This window comes from Carica papaya, chromosome 8, assembly GCF_054855325.1.
Source record: "Carica papaya isolate Zhongbai chromosome 8, ASM5485532v1, whole genome shotgun sequence".
Classification (NCBI taxonomy): Eukaryota; Viridiplantae; Streptophyta; class Magnoliopsida; order Brassicales; family Caricaceae; genus Carica; species Carica papaya.
This window is the reverse complement of record NC_142316.1, coordinates 27,757,494-27,767,163: the sequence shown is the minus strand read 5'-3', so window position 1 is coordinate 27,767,163 and position 9,670 is coordinate 27,757,494. Positions and strand designations below refer to the sequence as shown.

The 9,670-nt window shown below is 34.4% G+C and overlaps 1 pseudogene; it reads right to left on the bottom strand.

Moving 5' to 3' along the window:
- Positions 1-6,330: 6,330 nt before the first annotated feature.
- On the bottom strand, positions 6,331-8,243 carry LOC110817107 (cytochrome P450 86B1 pseudogene; annotated as a pseudogene).
- Positions 8,244-9,670: the final 1,427 nt, after the last annotated feature.

Below are 9,670 nucleotides of genomic sequence, written 5' to 3'. Positions count from 1 at the left end.
ACGTCATTTGAGGTATGGTTTGGTTATAAACCGTCTCTAGCCTTCCTTAGAGTTTTTGGGTGTATATGTTTTACTCATGTACCACAAGTGAAGCGTGACAAGTTAGATAAAAAGGCTATACCAGGAATCTTCGTGGGATATAGTACAGTGTCAAAGGCTTACAAGGTGTACCAGCCACAAACAGGAAGAATGATAGTTAGCAGGGAGATTCAGTTTCATGAAGAAGAAAAATGGGATTGGAAAGACTCATCAAAGTCTGAGAATCATTTAAAAAACTCAAAGCTGAGTATTCCCATCCGCTTACCACAAGAAGAAGCTGATCACTGGCAGTCCGAATCAGAAGATGAGCCACCAGTTCGTGGAACATGACTGCTCTCTGACATTTATGAAAGAAGCAATGTAGCAGTATATGAGCCTTCAGGAAATGAAGAAGCACTTAGAGATCCTAAGTGGAAAAGAGCAATGGAAGAAGAAATGCAAATGATTAGAAAATATAAAACATGGGAACTGGTTGAAAGGCCAAAAGATAGAAAAGTGATCGGTGTAAGATGGGTGTTCAGAACCAAACTAAATGCAGATGGTTCAATAAACAAGCACAAAGCCAGGCTTGTTGTCAAGGGATATGCTCAAGTATTTGGGGTTGACTACTCAGACACATTTGTCCCTGTTGCTAGATTAGAAACCATTCGATTGGTGCTAGCCATAGCAGCACAAAATGGTTGGGAAGTATTCCAATTAGATGTAAAATCAGTATTTTAAAATGGTTTATTGCAGGAGGAGATGAAAAAGGACATGAAGACAAGGTGTATTTGCTCAAGAAGGCCCTCTATGATTTGAAACAAGCTTCCAGGTCTTGGTATAGCAGGATTGATGATTATCTGTTAAGCTTAGGGGTTCATCAGAAACATGTCCGAAGTCACCTTTTACATTAAGCAAAAGGGAAATGATGTTTTTATTGTTTCACTTTATGTTGATGATTTGTTGGTGACAGGTAACAATACCAAGCTCATTTATGAATTCAAAAAGGAGATAAGGCTGTTTTTTGAAATGACAGACCTTGATGTGTTAACCTACTTCCTTAGAATTGAAATCAAACAAAGTAAAGGTGAAGTATTTATTTTTCAAAGGAAGTATGCAAAAGAAATAGTGAAAAAATTCAACATAGAAGAATGCAAGGCAACAACAACACCAGTGAGTCAAAAAGAAAGTCTAAGCAAGGATGATGACACTGATAAGGTGGATGAAGGCTATCTTAGAAGCTTGATTGGTTTGATGTATCTAACTGCAACCAGGCCAGATATCATCTTTGCTGTAAGCATTCTCTCTCGCTTCATGCATTATGCAAGTGAAATGCATCTTAAAGAAGCAAAGAGAGTTGTGAGATATATCAAAGGGATTGTTAATTTTGGTGTGAAGTTCAAAAATTGTCAAAATTTGCAGCTCATAGGATACTTAGACAGCGATTGGGGTGGATCTGTGGATGATATGAAGAGCACTTCAGGGTACTGTTTTAGTTTGGGATCAGGTATTTTCTCTTGGTGCTCCAAAAAGTAAGAAATCACAGCACAATCAACTGCTGAGGCTGAATTTATTGCTGCTACAGCAGCAGTAAGTCAAGCTTTGTGGCTAAGAAAGTTATTATGTGATCTTCAGTTTAAGCAATTGAATGAAACGAATGTATTTGTAGACAATCAGGCCGCAATTGCAATATCTCATAATCTAGTCTTTCATGGTAAAACTAAACATTTCAAGATCAAGCTTTTCTTTTTAAGAGAAGTGCAGAAGAAAGGAGAAGTGAGTTTGATTCACTGCAAATCTGAAGATCAGCTTACTGATATTTTTACAAAGTCGCTTCCAGCAAACAAGTTTGAGCTTCTTCGATTAAAACTTGGAGTTTGCAGCTCCTAATGCAAGGAGGAGTGTAATTTATTTGTGCTTTAGAAACTACACTCCTGCATGTTTATTTTTTACCAAGTCAATAGCAGTTCCTAGACTTTAGGATTCAGTTTTTTATTTTCCAGTATGTGGAGATCGTGGCTTGCTTCTTACAGTTATGATCCTTTATTTAAATGTAGTTTATTTCTTCATTAATTTGTAATTAAATTTGTAGCAATATAGTTCTTCAAAAAATTATTTTGCAGAAAATTTCTATTTTTCAGATTTCCAGATTTCCAACTTTGATCTTATCTTCAAATTTTTTATTTTTCAACTAACAATGCCAAATGGAAAGAAAGTAGTGCGCTTAAAATAGATTTATAAGAAAAAATTTCATGCAGATGGAAGTGTTCAAAAGCAAAAGGCTGGACTGATTGCAAGGGGATATTCTCAGCAACAAGGGATTGATTATGTGGAGACATTTTCTTCGGTGACCAGATTTGAAATGGTGAGATTACTCTTGACATTGACAGCCTAACTCATATGGAAGGTGTACCAGTTTGACGTAAAATCAACATTTCTCAATGATGAACTTGAAGAAGATGTCTATGTCTCACAACCTGAAGGTTTGTGATTAATGGAAAAAAGGGAAAAGTTTATAAGCTAAGGAAAGCTCTCTATGGCTTGAAGCAAGCCCCAAGAGCGTGGTACAACAAGATTGATGCATTTTTTCGGGAAACTGATTTTGCAAGGAGCGAAAATGAGCCTATTATGTATCTTAGTTTGCTTATATGTAGATTATATAATCTACATGGGTTTAGATTCTGCAATTGTGCAAGAGTTCAAGTCAAGCATGATGTGCAAGTTCAAAATGACAGACTTAGGACTGCTGCATAACTTTCTTGGGCCAGAGATACTACAAGATGAAGCTGGAGTGTTCACATTTACCAAAAGAAGTATGCAGCAGACCTGTTGAAGAAATTGAACAAGTATAATTGCAAGATGGTAGCTACACCAATGAACGTGAATCAAAAATTGCAGCAAGAGGACGGTGCAGAAAATGCTAATCAGAAGCAATTTAGAAGCTTAATTGGTGGATTGATCTATTTAACACATACCAGACCGGATATTTCATTTTCGATTGGAGTTGTTCACGATTTATGAGTAATCCATTAATGCAACACTATGGAGCATCAAAGAGGATTCTATGTTATATAGCTGGGACATTGAATTATGGAATTTGGTACACTCAAGTAACCAATTTCAGATTAGTTGGATTTACTGACAGTGATTGGGCAAGTTCGTTGGATGATAGAAGAAGCACTTCTGGAAATGTGTTTGGGCTAGGATCAGGTGCCATCACATGGTGCTCCAAGAAACAAGCAACAGCAGCTTTGTCAACAGCAGAAGCAGAGTATATGGTTGCTGCTACAGTAGCCTGTCAATCCATTTGGCTCAGGAGAATGCTGTGTGATTTACAACAGAAGCAAGAAAGAGGATCTGAGTTATATTGTGATAATAAATCAACAATTATAATGTCAAAGAACCTAGCATTTCCTGGGAGAACAAAGCACATTGAGCTGAGATTCCATCTCATTCAAGAATTGGTCACCAAAAGTGAAATAATTATGAAGTTTTGCAATACTGAAGTTCAAGTTGCAGATATTTTTATAAAAGCTTTATCAAGTCAAAGACATGCATATCTTAAGGCCTTGCTTGGAGTGTGTGATTTTGAATCAAGGGGGAGTGTTGGAGATATTGTTGGAGATATGATTCAAAATGTGCAGCAGCAAACTTCTGCAGAAATCTCTCAAGTTTAGCTGCAGAAATCTCTCAATTTTAGTTATGGTTGTTAGTAAAATATCTGGAGTAGATTTTTTGTTTTGTAGTCAAAGCAGGTATTAGTTAGTATCCAAGATTTTCTGCAATTTAGTTAAGTGTAAAGCCTATAAATAGGCACTGGAATTAGTTTTGTAATGTAGTTTTCAATTCAAAAAATAATCTCCTTTTTCACTCATAATTCTTCTTGATGTGCTTGCATATTTATCCTCATCAAACCAACACAACCCCACCTCACACAATTGAGCATAATGGCTTCTCTGAACGCCAACATGGTCACATTGTTGAAACTGGCTTAACATTATTTCATCACGCTTCTATCCTCCCCCTCATTTTGGCCTTTTGCCTTTGCTACAGCTGTATATCTCATCAATCGTATGCCTAAACAAAATCTCTCAATGAGATTATCCTTTGAATGTTTCTTTTAAACTCCTCCAAATTTCTTAACACTTCGTGTGTTCGGTTGCCTTTGTTATCCCTGGTTACGTCCTTACACATCTCACAAGTTAGAGTCTCGCTCTTGTCCATGTGTATTTCTCGACTACTCACTTACTCAAAGTACCTTCTTATGCTATGACTGCTCATCTAAAAAATCTACGTTTCACATCATGTTGTATTTGTTGAGTCTGAGTTCCCATTTCAATCTTCTTTCTTAGCCAGTGATGGTATTGACTCAAGTAGCAACTAATCGAAAATGGTACCGCCTAAAGTGGCCAAGGAGGCCTCCGTGTTGGGTCATCTCTTGCCAATACCTCCCCCACCAAGTCCCATGATACCTACCTCACTGAGTGTGCCAATCCATACCACCAACCACGACTTCTTTGAGTCTCCTCTATCCCAACCGAACATCCATTCCACTGGACCACTGTTCGCTTGTTCATCACCTATTGATACCCAACACAATATCTCCGGTAGTGATCCACTTGCTCAACACCCTTCCACCTCCATTCACCCAATGGTCACCAGATCTAAGAATAACATCTTCAAACTAAATCCAAAGTATAGTCTTCACGTCACTATCTCTTGTAGTAATTTTAATAAATTGAACTTGAAAGTATATAATAGCAAGAGCAGAGTTAGTGTATAAAGTAAATCTAAATATTCTTGTCATAGTTTCTAGTCTAAATTATGATATAGACTTATCTTTTGTTCGAATGTAACTAATAAACTTAACATTCGCTGGAAAGCTAATATTTAAATAGTATTGGTGTGCGTTCTCGTATGGTAGTGCATGGGAAAGTAGCAACCCTAATCAAGCGTGTGGCAGTAATGAGTAATATGAAATATATATTAGAATTCTTATTAGACCAAGGTTGGCCATTGTTTGTGAGTGAATTTGTGGCAGATCAAAGAGAAACAAATATGAATGACAATAGGTATTTGAATTATTTCCTGGGTGTGGCAACTTATCTTGATCTAGATTGGGTATTGTGGACACTTATTGTAAGTTATTATTTGAGAGAAGGTGCCTAAAGAAAATGAATATTTTGGATTGTTTGACTGGAATTTGTGTGATATGAAGAATTGAAGCTTCTTGTATAAAGTACTTACCATCCAAATTCCTTTTCAAGGTACATACATATGATCTATTTCTATATATTAAAATAATTTATAATTTATTTTTATTGTAAGTTTCTTAATTTAATTTGTTTTAAATTGTAGGATTAGGACTATTTGAAAAGAATAGGTATAACGTAATTTTCATCAATCAACAGGACTTTGTATCTCAAGAAAATCATTACACGATCCTCTAATATTGGGTCTATGTACTAAATCTAATGGTTAAAGCTGCACATCTCAACAGATTATCTTACTTAAGGGAATGCATTTATGTTTTAGAGCTGAAAAATTGGAAAAACTTGTGAAATTAAGTATTGTTTGTATGGATTCTAGGTCAAAATGAGAACTCATCAGATTCTAAGATGTATTTTTCTTCTAAACTAACCGATGAAACATCTATTTACTTGAATGTGGACTCAAACAATATTATTGTCACAAATAATTGCAAGTGTTTAACTAGAGATAATAGGTGTGATCCTATCAATTAGTGATTCAAACTTGTTGATAGTACTACAAGTTTATTTGTAACAAATTTTTTACATCAAACAGAATCCAATCTCAAAATTGCCCACATCAACACCATTGGCAACTTATAAAAGTAAAAATATATCTCTATTTTCGTTATGAATAACTTACATTATATAATAAAAGATACTATTTTTATTTATCCAAATATGTTTCTATTTTTATACTAGTTCATATTACATAAATTTAGGCTTTATTTGAAAAAAAACAAAAAGAATCTCTTTTGAAAACCTGTTCAATATTTTTTTTCTTAAAAGAAAACAAAAGGTCTAATAATTACATAAGTTTCTGATAAAAAATTATATAATTCTCTATCAATTTGTAAAATTATTTAATAAAAACGTGATATTATAACACGAATAATCTTTACATTAAGAGCATTTATAGTAAATCAGAAATTAAAATAAAAAATTTATCTTAAAAAATTATCTGTTTATTGTCTACTGTCAAATAATAATTATATTGCATTATGAGAAAACTCATCTTCACTATTTGGAGATTCAAAGACCATAATTCTCAATTTCAACCAAATGAAAGCTTAGGGAAAATATATATATATGTTAATAGTAGGTAAATAGGACAAGAATGATCTCCTTGATGATTGATACATATATATATATATATATATATATATAATTTCTTATTCAGTGGCAAGTGGCCTACGGTTGAGGGTGACCATAAGCCCGTTCTTCATGTACAACGTAGTTGTCACTTTTGGAGCAACGTTATGCCCTTCAATGGCCTTAACTGAGTACCTCAACAAAATGGAAGCAGCCACCATTTTCATCTGCATGTAAGCAAACCTCTTTCCCAAACACAGTCTTGGACCTGCATTAAAGACAACGTACTTGAATTGATTTTCATTCACGAACTGTCCGTCTTTAATCCACCTCTCTGGTTTAAACTCCCGGCAGTCTTTACCCCAAATGAACTCCATTCTCCCCATGGAGAAAACTGAGAAGAAAATTCGAGCACCCTTTTTCACCATGTTCCCGTCTGGGAGCACGTCATCTTCTACAACTTGTTTCATTTCAGATGGCACGGAAGGGTACAGTCTCAGGGTTTCTGATAATGTTGCCTGTAGATAAACCATCTGTTTTAATTCTTCCTCTGTGAAAACTGTGTTGGAAATTTCAGTTTTAGCTTTGCGTTGACCTAGGATTTCTTTCATCTCACTCAGAATCTTGCTTTCAACATCTGGGTTTTCATGGAGTAGCCAGAAGAACCATGAGAGTGCTACTGAAGTTGTGTCTCGTCCTGCTATGATGAAACTAACGCAGAAATCTCTGAAGAACTTGTCGGGAAGAGGGTTTCCGTTGGCTTTTACGTTGTTTTCGATCTGCATAAGCTTTGAAAGGAGATCGGATTGGTGATTCAGGTTAGCAGAGTTGCTGTTCATTTGGCTTCTCCGGTCTCTTACAGTCTTATCAGCAAAATCATGAACGATTTTAATGGCTTTCTTGAGCCTTTTCTCATATCCCAGGCAGAAGTACTTCATGGGTTTCCAGAACAGAGAAGGTATCATAAAACGTAAGAGAGAGAGCTCTGTTGCTTCTTCAAAAGCTTTAGCAAAAGGAACTTGAGGCAAATCAATGGCCAAAGAGCCTGGATCAACCCCAAATGCCACACTGCAAATACTATCAAACGTGAACCGAAGAAGAACATCTTGAAGATCGAAACTCTCTCCCGACTTGAAAAACTTCTCTGTCAATCCAATAAGCTTCTTATTCACCAAATCTTGAGTGGTCTGAAACGAGTGCTGCATGAACCTGTTTGAATGCATCTCAGCCTTCACCATCCGTCTCTGTTCCTTCCACGAATCACCATCAACATTGAAAATACCATCACCGAGCAGATCATGGAACCTCTCTCTGTAAGAATCTCCTTTTGGGAAGTTGTTAAAGTTGGTCTTGAGCATGTATTCGATGTTTGAAGGGTCAGCGGTGGTGACACCAAATGCCCCTCCGAGCCAAATTCCTCTGTAGCGATAAGTTCCTCCGGCTGTGGTTAAAGTCCTGGAAGCCCAATCGTGAAGCTGGTCGCCGTAGAGGAACAGCCATGGCGTGATGCCAAGCACCGGCCACATAATCGGTCCTTTGGTCCTTCGTCTCTCCAGTATGCAGCTGAAAATAAATAGACCCAATAATGCAATCCCTACATCCCAGAAACAGAAGTGAACATATAACCACGCCATTGAAGACACAGCAATATTCATTGGCTCTGGAAGTTTATATTGTGTGTAAATATATATATATAGATAGAGAGAAAGAGAGAGAGAGAGAGAGAGTGGTAGTTTAATGGGTATTACATATGAAAAAGAAATGAGGACAAGTTAATTACTATGATAAATGAAAGGAAGAGAATATGGAGGTATTATTGATTAATGGTGGAACCAACTTGATTGACTCTGGAAGTATGTTTATATTAGTTTTTTTGCGTGCTGAAATCATTTCTGTATATTGTTATATGACGTATTGAACAAACTTTATAGGCTTAAGAATGGAAAAGGAAATCAATCGCATTCATGTGTTTGGTGCTGATTGCTTTACTTGTCTGATTGCTGTGGCATTCGCATTCCACTTTGTACTGAATTTGCACATTTAATTCATGGGATCAAATTTGCTTTGGTAGGAGACAACTTACTTGCTGAGTTAAACAATGCTTGTACTGCTTTAATTTTATAAAATTTTTAATTTTAGTAGGATTTTATATATGTTTTTGTTAAGAAATTTATTGTATTGTATGTCTATCAGCGACAAACAACTTGATAGACAAACAATATAATTATTAAAATATGTAAATTTTAAATAAAAAATATTAAAAATTAATAATTTATATATAAAAACTGTAGACAATTTAGTATTGTAATTAAAAATTTTAAATTTTATAATAAGTTTCGATCTCAAACAAAAAAGATTTTAGTTCTAATTGAGTGTAAAACGGCACAATTTACTCAATTCTACGTTCACAAAACCTTGATTATGTACAATCTACTCAAACCTAATTTTACTCTAAGATCTCATTTAAATTTTTTATTTCACTTTAAACTAATTAATTTGTAGTTATAAATTTTTATGTGGATTTAATAATTTTTATGTTATTGATTTAAAGGTCTAACTAGCTATTGGCATCAATACCATATATAAAATATATATGTCTTGATATATTTTTGAATATTTTATTACTAAATAATCTTTATTTGTTTAATGTATGGATGGATATATAATACTACATTTAATTGAAATAGTTGTGATATGCGAAGCAGCAAGCTTCTGACGTATTTTAAATGTAAAATTATTCTTTTTTCTATTTTCAGCCACTATCTTTGCTATAAATATATATACACACATATAAACTCTATGAAAATGCTACCAAATTTCAAAACTATCTTAAAATTATGTTTTTTTTAAATATATATATAGAAATTATTTGTAAAAAAAGTTATAATTAATATGATTAAATAAATATAAATTATATTAAAATATGAGAAAAAAAATTAACTAACATAAATTAGTTTATAATTAGAATAACATATAAATAAATTCTAACAAATTTTCAAGAATTTAGTTCCGATTAAAAATAATCAATCAATCTTCATTTACGGAGAGAGTTGGAAGAAGAAACATTTTTTCAGCACGAGTGAGAAAGTTTATTATGGCGCTTGCTCCATAATATTTGACTTAAATTGCCGTATCAGGAGATAACAATTTAAATTCGAAATGCTATTCTTCGTCTCTACGTCAGTGAAAAACAAAACCCATGTAGCAATTTTACATCGTTCCAATTCTTCACTCTGCATATCTCATTCTCAATCTCCACAAAACAAAACAAAAAAAAGCCAAAAGAATTGTCTACCTCATATTCACCATCA